Raw genomic sequence first — 14,338 nt, 5'->3', positions numbered from 1 at the left:
ATCAGCTGCAGTCAGAGGGGAAGAAAAGGGAATGGGTGGGGAATCAGGTTACCACAACAGTGGCACTATGCCCTCCCAAACCACTTTCCCCTTGACCTTACAATGCCTCTGCCCCTACAGAGTTCAATATGACCACAACCACGTCTCCAAGTGACTGAATGAACTAACCACCATCACCCTACAGAGAGATTACTATTGTTACATAAGTGGTCTTGAAAGTGGTCTGCATGAAATGTACTGCTTATTGCAGAGCTTCAGCCCAAAATATTTTGCTGCCTGGGCCAAACTGCAGACATCTCCCCTTGCCCCCTCAATATCACAGTACATAGTACCAAAGGGCAATTCTTACTTTAAAACCTGAAACAGAAAATCCTGGAATAATCTCTGCTTTCACTGACAGTAATAAAAAATAATAATTAATTAGTAACTAAATGACACAAAAGATCTGCTGCATAAGTTAGGCCTCTTACTCTACTTAAGTAAGCCCTGCTTTGTTTATAATTCTTGGATTCAAAGGTTATTACTGCAGGGGTCTTTTATCTAACTCAGTGTTTCTCAACCTGAGGGTCAGAACCCCTGGGAGAGGTCACAAGGAGGTGTCAGAGTGGTCATCAAAGACCATTAGAAACACACAGTATTTTCTGTTGGTCATGGGGGTTCTGTGTGGGAGGTTTGGCCCAATTCTATTGTTGGTGGAGTTCAGAATGCTCTTTGATTGTAGGTGAACTATAAATCCCAGCAACTACAACTCCTCAATGGCAAGGTCTATTTTTCCCAAACCCCACCAGTATTCACATTTGGGCATATTGAGTATTCGTGCCAAGTCTGGTCTGAATCTATCACTGTTTGAGTCCACAGTGCTCTCTGGATGTAGATGAACTACAACTCCCAAACTCAAGGTCAATGCCCACCAAACCCTTCCAGTATTTTCTCTTGGTCATGTGAGTTCTGTGTGCCAAGTTTAGTTCAATTCCATTGCTGTTGGAGTTTAGAATGCTCTTTGATTGTAGGTGAACTATAAATCCCAGCAACTACAACTCCCAAATGACAAAATCAATCCCCCCCCCAACCCAACCAGTATTCAAATTTGGACATATTGGGTATTTGTGCCAAATTTGGTCAAGTGAATGAAAATACATCCTGCATATCAGATATTTACATTACGATTCATAACGGTAGCAAAATTAGTTATGAAGTAACAACGAAAATAATTTTATGGTTGGGGGTCACCACAACATGAAGAACTGTATTAAGGGGTCACAGTATGAGGAAGGTTGCAACTTCTTCCTAACTACCCAAGTAAAAAATTCCAGGATGTTTTGGTTATAATTATACTTATTGGATGTCTTGGATTATTCATGTTCCACTTTGTAGCGAAGTGGAATACTAAATCCAATCCACCAGGGAGAACAAACTAAGTGTATATATAAATAGTTTATCTGAGGTATCAGAAGACGATTGATTCTCCAAATGCTGGTTTCTTTCTCTTTCCAGATTGCATGGATAGGATTTCATATAATCATATGGGGCTGCTCATGTGGGGTAATTAAGCCCCTGCTCAAACAAAGTGACTGCCACACAGAGGCCATTTGGTATTCCATTAAAGAGGCAGTCGGTTCACCATCTCCAAATGGCTTGTTCTGCGGAGCAGCTGCCACACAGGTGCAATTTCAGATGGCCTCCATGTGGCAGTGATGTCTTTTGAAAACTCTGCTGTTTCACAGTTTTAAGTGATGCCCAGGCTTTATTATAATATTTATCACAATGTCCTCTAAGGACAGTGGAGCATTCTTAGTTGTGTCAATATGACTAATAGCAGGACTTGGGGAAAATAGGTTTTGGGTTACAACTCCCAAAATCCATTTGCTGAGGACTTTTGCAAGTAAAGGTTAAAAAGAGTTGCAGGATCTGATGGTTCAGCATCAGAACACAGTCTTCCTATTCCTCCCCATCATTTGGAATGATTTTCCCATCCCTGTCGCCAGAGGAAAGAGAGCAAATAATTTGCAAGTTTAGTCCACATTGAGAGCTTGTGGCTCTCTTTTGATTGATGGGTGAGTGGGAGGGGGACAGAGACACGTGTCTGGTTTTGGATGAAAGGAGACATGGGAGGCAGAAGGAAAACATTGGAACATATTGCCCCTTCAGCAACATTGCACATCTGAAGTGCACAGGCAGAGATGAAACAATTGCTTCGCTTCCCAAAGCAAGGTTTTAAAATACTGTTTGTGAGGAGGAGTTGAATTAACAGCAGTGGGTAAGAGATTCTGGCTGGAGCTTCATTTCAACCACAAAAGGCTGCCTCCTTATAGAACTGGTCCAAAGACCATCTGCTCTTTGAAGTGCTAAGGCGACCTGCCTTATTTACTTCAGCTGAATTTCTGCCAGTGCAGCACTTTGAGGATAAGACTGTAGACAACCTTAACCTTTAATGCAGTAAAGCTCCTAGAGAAACCTTCTCCAGTATGGCATCCTCCATCTGTACTGGACTGCACCCCCCATCACTCAATTGACCAGATTTGTTGGGGATGATGGGAGTTGTCACCCAACACATCCAAGCAGTACTGGATCCAGGAGGTTTAGAAGAGATGGAGGGAGAACTGACTGTTCATACTACTTGGATAGGAGAACATTTCTTAAAATATGGTAATGCATAAAACAAATTGGCTGCTGGTGGAAGAACAAAGTGTAGTACTATGTCCCTCTTTTACAGAGGAGCTAGATAAGAAATTTGATTTTAATGAGTAATCTCTTTAACAGGATTGTGTTTGTCACCAGCAGTAATCCCGTTGTAATGATTCATGTTTGGATAACCAGAAAAAAGATTTATTCTATGCTTTGGCACCTCTGGCTTTTTGCCACATTGAGTCGCCTGTTAAGGGCTGAAAAATGCGGTATAGAAATAAAGCAAATAAATAAATAAATAAATTTGCTGCTGTATCTTTCCCTCTCATGCCGTGTTATTTTCTTCAACAGCTCTTGATGCATGCTCTTCTGTGTCTCTTCTTTGGGATTTACCACGTGCTCTTGGGTTTTGCTACATCATCTCTTCTATTTCCTGTCCATCTTTCGTTTTTCTTATCAGAACTGCCAGACTCGATTGGGGTCACAGATCATCCAGTATTATCTTTTTACAAACTCATGGATGAGCCAGAACAGGAAGGCTATTGTCACAGAGACTGATTGTGAGCTTCTCAGACATTTCAAGCTGACCAGTGACCAGGAGACAGAATGATGAGATAGATGGACCTTGAATTTGATCCAGGAGGGAAGGGATGCACAGAATGAAAGCTTATAGAGCCTTGTTTCCGCTCTCAGGTGCCTTCAGATCAACTCTCACTCAGGGCAACTGTATCATAGGGTTTGCTTGTCCAGATTTATTCAGAGGATATTTGCCATTGCCTTCCTCTAAGAATGAGAGAAGTCACCCAATGAGTTTCCAGGATTGAGTCCTACTACTTCATCACACTAGAGAATAAATCCACTTTAAATCTGGTTTCTGCCTCCTGCAGAATTCTAGGGTTTGTAGTTTAGTGAGGCTGTTAAAGGCTCCTCCCCAAACTACAAATCCCAGAATTCTGTAGGAGGAAGCAACCTGATTTAAAGTGGATTCATTCTCTAGTGTGATGAGGTTGCTAGTCCAACACTAAAATCAATACGCCATACAGTCTCTCTCTACTGAGCTGCATACCTTTTTAAAAAATGGAACATTGGATCCAGACTAAAATCCAGACCAGATTCACTATCTCACTTATATGGAAGCCTTCAGCTTTCACTGGGTAGAAGAACAAAAAACAGCTGTGGCCACAGAACCAGATGTAAATGGTAATTTGAACTAGCAATTTTCCACATGCCATGAGCCATGCTGGGATAGCTTGCATATAAAACAGTGCATCTACATCTGACTTACTATGGATCAGAAATTCTAATGCTGGAAGGCAGACCTGCATAAAGAACAGGTCAAAGGCAACTGACCAATACTCCTATTATACATTCAAGGAGCACTGTGATTACTCTGTGACACAAACAAACCTCTCTGCTAAGCAATGGAAAAGATTGGAAAAGTTATGTTTTTAGAGTACAGATCCCAAAGTACCCAAACCAGTGACCTACATGGCTGTAGGTTCTAGTAACTATTTCCGATGACAGATTGTAGACAACAACAACAATCTTTATTTATATTCTGTCTATCTACCTGAAGGGACTAGGGGTGGATTCCAGTCACCAAAAAGTCAACATTTAATGCCTGGGTACAAGTACAGAGCCTGTACTTGGGATTAACACATCAGTAAACATAATTCCCAGGTACTTGCTTTACAGCCAGCTGTACTGTTTTTACGGTGTTTTTGAAACCACATTCGTTTTGGCAATACAGATTCAGCACAATGACCCGTCTGAGCCTAGGAGACATACTGGTTATCGCTTATGATGCTACAATTACATGAAATATGAATTTATTGGACATTAGAGAAACAATATGGCTTCTATCTCCTGCCAAGTATGCCTTTTGACCAATACCATTACACAAAAATGTATGCTGGCCTTTGGGAGCAGCTAAATTAGGGAAGAGAGAAACCAGATCACATGAGGACAGATAGTTGCAATGGCCTATGGCCAGAATACATAATGGAAGTCCATTATACAGCTCCAACTGACCACATGCAAAGAGAATCCTTCTCCTAAGGTTACAGCATCCCCCTCTGAACCAATGTTACCTCTCCTAGTAACCCACTGCTTTCTCATGGGAGCATTCATCATCGCCTACCCCTCTCTCTTATGCTTCCTCATTTTAGTTCTGTGTTCATGATAGTACTTTCTCATCGCTATTGATTGTGACAAAGCATTTGCAGAGAGATTGAGAGTTGCTTCCTTGCCAATACTATGTTATATCCACACAGCTATTTATTACACTGAAGAATATTCCTTCTGTCCTTCCTATGTCTATCCAAATTGATAGTAGGTAGTGCTTTAATTCCACAATGTGTTACTTGAATTCCATGGTAGGATGTTTACCTGAACTAACAGGCAGAATTCAAAAGTATTTTTGTCTGAAATTGTCACAAGCGAAGCAACATGCTAATTCTTACTCCATTCAACCACAGCAATTCTTGAACCAAATCCCTGTCCATGGTGCTTACAAGCTGAAAACTTACACACATACATGCCCTGCCCAGCCTTTCCAGGTCTTATCAGTTCCTGTGTGGGATTACACTGGCCTGGAAAAAGCCATTAAAAGTCTCCAGGGATGCAGAGACCCTGCTTTGTAGCAGAAGGCTGCATACTGTGTGATCATCAAGCAAAGGCAAAGCTGCTTTCTGCAAACACTCCATTTCCCAGGGGTTGGAAAAATCAACTCATTGCCTTGCAGACCTATTCCCAGGAGATATCTACTCAGCAACCACTTCCAGACTCAAATGCTTTTTTGTAGATAGGGTTACCCCCAGTATCTCAAATATCCAACCCCTCATAAAATCCAAGCCCCTCATAAGCACTCAGACGGCAAATTATAATTTTCATTTTTTTGTCTCGAATACTTATGCTTATATCATGATGTGCACTTGTTTGGCTTTAAAAACAAATCATTTGTTGCATATGGCATGACATATATTCCAGAATGTAATTATTAAAATGTTTAGAAATCTCTCTACCCGCCCCACTCCTAGACTGTTTATTACTTATTTACATTTTTACCATGTTTATATCCTGCCCTTCTCAGCCCCGAAAGGGACTCAAGGCAGCTTTACACATAGGCAACTATTCAATGCCTTAAAAACAACATACAATTAAAATAACATTTAAATGAAATTTTAAAAACCTTAAAACATTTAAAAACATTACATCCACAATTGAAACAATGTCATCCACGATCGCAATCCAGGGCCATTCAAGTAGCCACTGCATATTTTCCATATACATCTAGTTAACTACAATTATTCTCAGAAGGCTTGATCCCAAAGCCACATTTTCACTTTCTTTCTGAAGGCCGTAAGCAAGGGGGCTGCTGTAATATCACTGGGGAGGGAGTTCCACAGCTGAGGAGCCACCAGTGAGAAGGCCCTGTCTCTGGTCCCCACCAACCATGTCTGCAGAGGAGGTAGGGCTGAGAGCAGGGCCTCCCTAAAAGATCTTAATCTTCATGATGGTTCATAGAGGGAGATGTGTTCGGACAGGTAAGCAGGGCCAGTACTGTTTAGGGCTTTAAAAGCTAAAGCCAGCATTTTGAATTTCACTCAGTAGTGGACTTTCAGCCAGTGGAACTGACGTAACGGGGGGAAGGGTGGTTGTACACTCCCTGAATGCCACTTCGATGAGCAATCTGGCTGCTGCCCATTGGACCACTTGAAACTTCCAAACAGTTTTCAAAGGCAACCCAACATAGAACATGTTGCAGTAGTCTATTGAGGATTTAACCAGAGCATAGACTACCATGGCAAAGTCTGACTCCCCAAGGCAACTGGCACATGAGTTTTAATTGTGTGAAAGCATCCCTGGCTACCACTGAAACCTGGGGTTCCAGGCTCAGCGATGAGTCCAGGAGAACTCCCAAGCTGCAAAGCTGTGTCTTCTGTGGGAGTTGATTCCCGTCTAACACCAGCTGTAACCTTAGAGACTAAACCTGTTGGACAGGGCAATAGCTATTAAAACTTTATATAAAGGATTTTTTACATTCCTCATTAAATTGAGAAGAGACTTGTTTAGTGTATCTTCTGAAGTTAATAGCATGACAGAATAGAAGGTGTACAAGCATGTTCATCACTCAATATCTCATTATTCAGTGGCTTTATTGTTCGGTGACTCACAGGTGAAAGGCCTCTATTGACTGAGTACAGTCCAGTTGATAAGCTGTGATTGCCCATTCAAATCTATAAATCACCACAAACAAAGATCAACTGTACATACACACAAACACAAATTCTAACTGTTTCTAGTAATAAAGATTTTAGTTATTTTCACAGTACTGTACAGCTTCTCCCAGTCAGGAACTTTAACCTGTGAGGCAAAGTGTAACCAATTGCACTTCTCATCAATGGACAAGTGAAACAAACATTTTAGGCATAAGATGTACCTATAGGGCTGTTCACTGAGCATAAATAAAAGTAACCCCAAAGAGCAAATATTTTGTCATTGTAAATACTAGTAGTTAAATATCTTGAGGTGGGGGTGGGGTTAGTGGCAACTGTACTCACCAGAAGTAACATATGCTTCTGGATTACTGGAACATTGTGTTCTTGTTTGGTTGAATTTCTCACCATAATAATATGGAGATTAGGACTAAATGTTATATCCCGTCTTGGAAGCCCAGCAAGATCATCCTTAGTAAGTAGGCAAGGTAAAGGTTTCCTCTTGACATTAAGTCTAGTTGTGTCCAACTCTTGGGGGTGGTGCTCATTTCCATTTCTAAGCTGAAGAGACGGCATTGTCCGTAGACTGCGCCACTGGGAGCTCCATAAGTACTTCAATCGAAAACCAGCAAAGAACACCAGATGTTGTAGGTGATATTTCAGAATAAGGAACAGGCAAAACCATCTCCAAGTATTCTTTGCCTTAAAAAAATTATACAATTCATGGGGTTGCCATAAGTTGGTAGACCATTTGAACACACACACACACAATATGGAGATCAGTACAACTGGTCCCAATCAATAAGCTTCTTTTAAGAGGAAGATTCCTTTAATGCTGAGTGATTCTGTTCAACATTCCCTTCCTAGCTTTCAACTTATCTTCCAAAAAGGAAGATAAAAGCAATTAGGAATGAGAATTTCTCCCTGACCTCTATAATAGATGCACTCAAAGTGCCTTAATTCATTACCTTTTTTGACGGCAGTATCTGTCAAATACACCAGATTTTGAATTTATCTTCCTGGATACTTGCAAAGGAAAAAAGGAATCAGGTATGTTTGATAACATCTAACATTAGAGTTTATTAAAATAATTTGGTTGACTGTGGATACTATGTACTATTGCTCCGAGGCTTGGGGGCACCATGTGCTGCTGTGCCTCAAGTAGCAAAATATATTTGGCCAGCTCTGTTGTTGGCCTTCCTTTTGCACTTCTGACCCAGCAAATCAGGTCTCTTTTTGCACAACATCATCTCACTGCAGGAATGATGTACCAATGTGGCTAATTACATGCTTTGCATTCAGAGGCCACCAAGTCGAATTGTTGACATTTCTACTTAAAAGAATCAAATAGCAGAGTATCTATGAAGGAACTAGAAAAGATCTTCAAGCACAAAGACATATACAGGCAGTACCCAGATTACAAACAAGACAGGTTCTGTAGGTTTGTTCTTAAGTTGAATTTGTATGTAAGTCAGAACAAGTATCTATTTTAAGTGTAACTCTCTCTCTGTGTGTGTGTGTGTGTGTGCTTTGGATAGCATGAGAAATGGTTAACAACCCTGTTTTGCTGTCTGTGCCCCTGTTCAGAAGACTTCACCTCACTTTCTGTCCCTATGACAATTGGATTTCGAAAAATTTGGCTTGCTATGGAAACAAGCATTGGTGATAAAGCTTTGGTTGAGACACCATTTCCCCATGATTGCTCTTTCAGGAGTGAATTTCCCTTCCTAGGTGTAGTTTTCTCTCACATCCTGTTGTCTCACCCTCATTCTTAACTGTAAGTCATTTGTAAGTCGAATGTTTGGAACTCTGGGACTGGCTGTAATTACATACCAAAGTCAAAATCATCAATGCCACAGTGTTTTCAATGTCTATATATGGTTGTGAAAATTAGACACTGTGAAGAAAACTGACAGGAAGAAACCCTGTTTGAAATATGGCACTGGAGGAGAATTTTGTGCAAACCATGGACTTCCAAAAAGACAAAGAGCTGGGTCCAAAAGTAAACCAAGCATGAAATCTAACTAGATGCCAAAATGACCAAAGTGAGGCTATCATACTTTGGACATATCATGAGATGATACAACTCACTATGAAAGATGACAATGTTTGGCAAAGTGGAAAGCAGCAGAAAAAGATGAAGCATGCACTACAGGTGGAGTGACACAGTTAAGGAAATCCTGAGTTTGTCAGATCTGAGCAAAGCACACAGAACTCCCATGACCAATAGTAAATACTGGAAGGGTTTGGTGGGCACTGACCTTGTGTTTTGGAGTTGTAGTTCACATACATCCAGAGAGCATTGTGGACTCAAACAATGATAGATTCAGATCAAACTTGGCACACAGAACCCCACACAGAACCCCTATGCCTTGAAGGGACTTGGCGTGACTCTCCCTCCTCCCTCACCTGTGCATGCACACCACGCTGCCATGCACTGAGCATGCCTGCTCTCCCCTCCCCACTTGGAGTCTCAGAAACAGCCCTACATTTGGCTGAGAGGTCAGCCAATCACAGCAGAGGAGGGCTTTTGGTGGGAGGATTTGCCATCTGTTTCCAAAAAGGAAGACATGGACAGGCAGAAAGATCTTCAGCCTTCTCTGCCATCTGTTTCCAAAAAGGAAGACATGGACAGGCAGAAAGATCTTCAGCCTTCTCTGCCACAGGGATTCCTAAGACCATCAGAAATATATGTTTCCTGATGGTCTTTGGCAACCCCCCTGAAACCGCCTTGTGACCCCCCCCCAGGTGTCCCGACCCCCAGGTTGAGAAGCGCTGCATTAGACCTAAAGAGGCTGCACCAAACGCAACCATACATAGATGGTGTGTGGAGCTTATCCTGCTGAGTAACAAGTTCTGTGGACATGTGTTAGAGAGAGTCCGGTTAACTGGCAAAATTCACAGGTAACAGATATGACTCGATTGTTAGGCAAATAGAAGTATCCTCTTCAAAAACTAGATTTGGAGTATTCAACTAAACAGCTGGGGAAAATAATTCTCCCATTATTTTGTTCTCCCATTATTTTGTTGGTAGGAAGAGGAAGAACTGACATTTTCTACTTCAGGAGACAAAAGAATTTGAGCAGCCTAGAAGTGCCATACAACTTGATTTTGGGATTTGAAGAGTGAGACACAAGAAAACTGCTGTAATATTTTTTGATCCTCTTTAAAAAATAATGTTTTAAAGTGTTTTAACTTGTCTTTAATTTTGGTGATAGTTGGATGCTTTAAAATCACAACATTTTATATTAAGAAAAAATGTGAAATCAGGTTTATGTGTGTGTGTGTGTGTTTGTGTGTGTGGCTTTTGATTTGAAGAGTGAGACACAAGAAAACTGCTGTAATATTTTTTGATCCTCTTTAAAAAATAATGTTTTAAAGTGTTTTAACTTGTCTTTAATTTTGGTGATAGTTGGATGCTTTAAAATCACAACATTTTATATTAAGAAAAAATGTGAAATCAGGTTTATGTGTGTGTGTGTGTGTTTGTGTGTGTGGCTTTTGATAGTGTCTCTTGGCCTGTTTTAAAACTGGTATTGGAGAAATTTGGATTTGGAGAAAATTTTAGAAGCTTAATTGATAAATTATATTCATAGAATTATGCCTCAGTGATGGTAAATAATGACCTCACAGAAAAAATAAGTGCAACCCAAGGTACATGGCAGGGTTGTCCTCTTTCCCCAACCTTTTTTGCAATAGTAACAGATAATAAAGTAATTGACAGATGGATCAATGACTCCAATAATCATGTAAAGTTACAAAATCACAGAACTAGTTTCTTTCTAAAAAGAAAGCATATGTGCTTTTCTGAGTCATACAAGATTGCTTGTTATGCAGGAGACAATCTGGAATAAAAACTGAAGTGCACATCCCATCAAGTGCCTTAAGGTCGTATTAGGATCAGAGAGAAGGTGATGCCAATTTAAATATCTTGTGTAAGACCAATGTTAGAAAAAATCTCAAGCTTGACCATTCTAGGACAAGGTTTTTAGCTCACATAGAACAATGTCTCGTTAAAATACAGCAGACAAAAGGAAACATATAAAAACATTAAAGAAAACAAACAGGTTGGGTTTGAGCACTGAAAGGACTCTGGGAGACCAAAATTTGAGTCTCCGCTCAGCCATGGAAATTCACTGAGTGAACTTGGACAAGTCACATTCTCTCAGCCTCAGAGGAAGTAATCAGAAACCCCCTCTGAATAAATTCTGCCATGAAAATCCCATTATAGGGTCCCTTAAGTCAGAATTGACTTGAAGACACATAATTACAAACTGAGAACAAATGGCAATATTACCATATATGTAGCGAAATTACTATTTTCAAGCAAATAATTTGAAAATTCACCACTGATCTTTGGCATTCACAATAACATGATGTGTAAACGGTTGACCAACAGTCATTTTGGTACATTCAAATGCTTTTTCATAAATAAGTGCCCCATCAAACTCAAACATCAATATTTGTTACTGATATAAAGAAACCCTCTTTCATAATCTTGCCTAGAAAAAGAGTGCCTGATTGGGAATTGATAGTTTATAAAATTGTGTACACTATGAACCGAGATTAACCCCCTCCTTGTAATACCAGAACTTCCAATCAATTATATTAATTGGCAGCAGGTTCCATACTATTAAAGGAAGCACTGCTTTCTCCAACCGACATCTTTATTCATTGCTATAAGTTATGGGGATGGTTACTAGCTGAGATGGCTTTCAAATGGAATTAAACGGAAAGGGTTGGATTAAATAACCCTTGTGTTACCTTCCTGCTCTATGAGTCTAATATTGAGTGACTGGCGAGGATAAAAGTCAAGGCAGCAGAGAGAGGAAATGGGATGTCATATTATGGAACAGGTCATGACACACTGGCTGGCACTCTGAGCTGACATGCTCTACTTTGCAACATTTCATTGCAAATCTCACTCATTCTCTCTGTTTTCAATATTCATGCATGGCTGCTACTGTTTAGGTAGTCTTATACAGCTTAGGTCTTGCTTCTTTGAAAGACCAGCTTTTCCAATATGGGCCTGCCTATGTTTTAAGCTCCTTGGAGAAGGGCTTCCTTTGAGATCAACCAACATCATAGTTATGGCTGGTGAGGACATAGAAAGGAGTCTTCTCCGTGGTTGTTCTCTGCCTCCCCTCCCCCAATCAAAAACAGGGTTGGCCCCTTCTTGGCTCTACTTCAGTAAGAGAAGACCTTTCTATTGCTGAAGGTATTTTAATTGGGATGTGCTATATTTTTAAATCAATAATAATAATAATAATAATAATAATACACTTTATTTACATTCCGCCCTTCTCGCCTAGCAGATTACAGCATTTACATACATAGGCAAACATTCAATGCCTTTACAATCATATACAATGAGACGTACAAACACAAACAAAGGCAAAGGCTTCTCCTTATTATGTTATAATTATCTTTTTAACTGTTTTAAATTAATGTTTTTCAATATTTATTTATTTATGACATTTCTATCCCGCCTTTCTCAGCCTGAAGGTGACTCAAGGTGGCTTAAAAAATGGCAGCAATTCAATGCCATAGCAGTCATAAAATACAATTAAAACATTTAAAACAATAATTATAAAAATCCATCCAAAAACCATTACAAACATATAATCACCAATGTCTTCCTGTTAATCTCATTTTCCAGTAGTGTCATCTAAGCCGTTCCATGTTTCATTCTTTCATAATTCCATGTTCATCTGTTACGCTGCATTTCTAAAAGCTTGTTCAAAGAGCCAGGTTTTTTAATTTTTTTCCAGAAAGTCAGGAGGGAGGGGGCCAATCTAATATCCCTAGGGAGGGAGTTCCACAGCTGAGGGGCCACCATCGATAAGGGTCTGTCTCTTGTCCCCACCAGGCGCACCTGCGAAGAAGGCAGGATCGAGAGCAGGGCCTCCTCAGATGATCTTAGATTTCTAGATGGTTCATAAGGAGAGATACATTCGGACAGGTAAACTGGGCTGGAACCATTTAGGGCTTTATAGGTTAAATCCAGCACCTAATCCAATCCTTGGACAAACAGTTTGTTCCTCACACCATTGCCCTGTCTGTGGGCTCCCCAGTAGCAAACTGGCAGCCAGTGGAGCTGGCCCCAGAGAGGAGTTGTATGCTCCTTGAGTGATGCTCCAGTTAGGAACGTAGCTGCCGCTCGCTGGACCATTTGAAGCTTCTGAACAGTCTTCAATATAGCTGTTTCTTTAATTTTTAAAAATGTATTGTATTACCCATTGTTTGAAATAAATTTAGTTTTAACTTAATTCCATATACTGTATTTACTCAATCTAATACTCAATCTAATACTCTTTTTGGCTAAATCACATTGCCAAAAAATGAGGTGTGCATTAGATTTTATGGTGCGCTTTAATCGCGAACATAAACTCACCTGTGTGAAAAGGCCCAGAGGAACTTGGAGGCTGGACAGGGAGGCTGGGGACATGAAAGGCTGTTTCCAGTGGTGCCCGGAAAAAGGAAAGCAACACCCAGCTGGTGACTCGGTTATTCCTGCCACTTAGCTGTGAATCCTGCCTCCTGGGCTGTCCTTGAGGTCTCTTGACTGCCTCCCCAAGACTCTAGTTCTATACAATTCTCAACTGACCTCCCCCTTAGTTTTGAAGGCCTCATGAATGAGGCCATTTGGGAATCATACGAGGCTGGTGAACTCAACAGCCTCAGCCTGATGGAGGGACCTGGATTCCCAAATGGCTTTAATCATGCTACCTGCCTCCCTGAGTTGAGCACATTATATTTGAGGGCAAAACCATTTTTGTAATGTGCACCTTCAAAACTATTGCATTACATTCAATAACATATTATACTCAAGAAAATATTCATGTGTCAGTGGACCCCATGTAGAAGTTGAGGACAGGTTTGAGGGGGAGGGCAAAATTATGGATAAGACTCACGGATAAGTTAAGGGTCATTTATACAAAGTAGAAAGGCGAAACCATCAATGGCCATTTCACTACTCAGGCATTCAGAAAAGCCAGAAATGGCACCAGGATGGAGTAGAAGGATTCAGTACTTCTTGTAGGTTCTTCTGGGATGGAGTAAGCTTTTGCTTTTTGCCACTCTATTCATAGCAGGGGATGGTTCCTCTTTTGATAAGTGTAAAGTTACAGTATTCACTCTGTACCCATAAGACAGCCCAGTTTGGGGGGTTGTTTTTTTTTAACTAAAATTTTAAACTTATACATGAATGTATAGGACATACTGCTATTGTAAGCCAACTTATAGTAGGTCTTATACTAGGAGGAAAGTGAGATATAAATGAATAATTAAATAATTTTTTTTAAAAATTAAATAAATATTCCAAATGATACATAGAATCATAGAATCAAAGAGTTGGAAGAGACCTCATGGGCCATGCAGTCCAACCCTCTGCCAAGAAGCAGGAATATTGTATTCAAATCACCCCTGACAGATGGCCATCTAGCCTCTGTTTAAAAGCTTCCAAAGGAGGAGCCTCCACCACACTCCGGGGCGGA

At 40.4% G+C, this 14,338-nt stretch overlaps 1 protein-coding gene across 2 annotated transcripts in view; it reads right to left on the bottom strand.

The window, feature by feature from the left end:
* The window catches only part of MAPK8IP1 (mitogen-activated protein kinase 8 interacting protein 1), a 70,900-nt gene that overhangs the window by 48,788 nt on the left and 7,774 nt on the right, over window positions 1–14,338 (bottom strand). The gene's annotated exons all lie outside the window — the stretch shown is intronic.

Source organism: Anolis sagrei, chromosome 1 (genome assembly GCF_037176765.1).
Source record: "Anolis sagrei isolate rAnoSag1 chromosome 1, rAnoSag1.mat, whole genome shotgun sequence".
NCBI classification, from domain to species: domain Eukaryota; kingdom Metazoa; phylum Chordata; class Lepidosauria; order Squamata; family Dactyloidae; genus Anolis; species Anolis sagrei.
The sequence above is the reverse complement of the archived record's forward strand: the minus strand, read 5'-3'. Positions and strand labels throughout refer to the sequence as shown.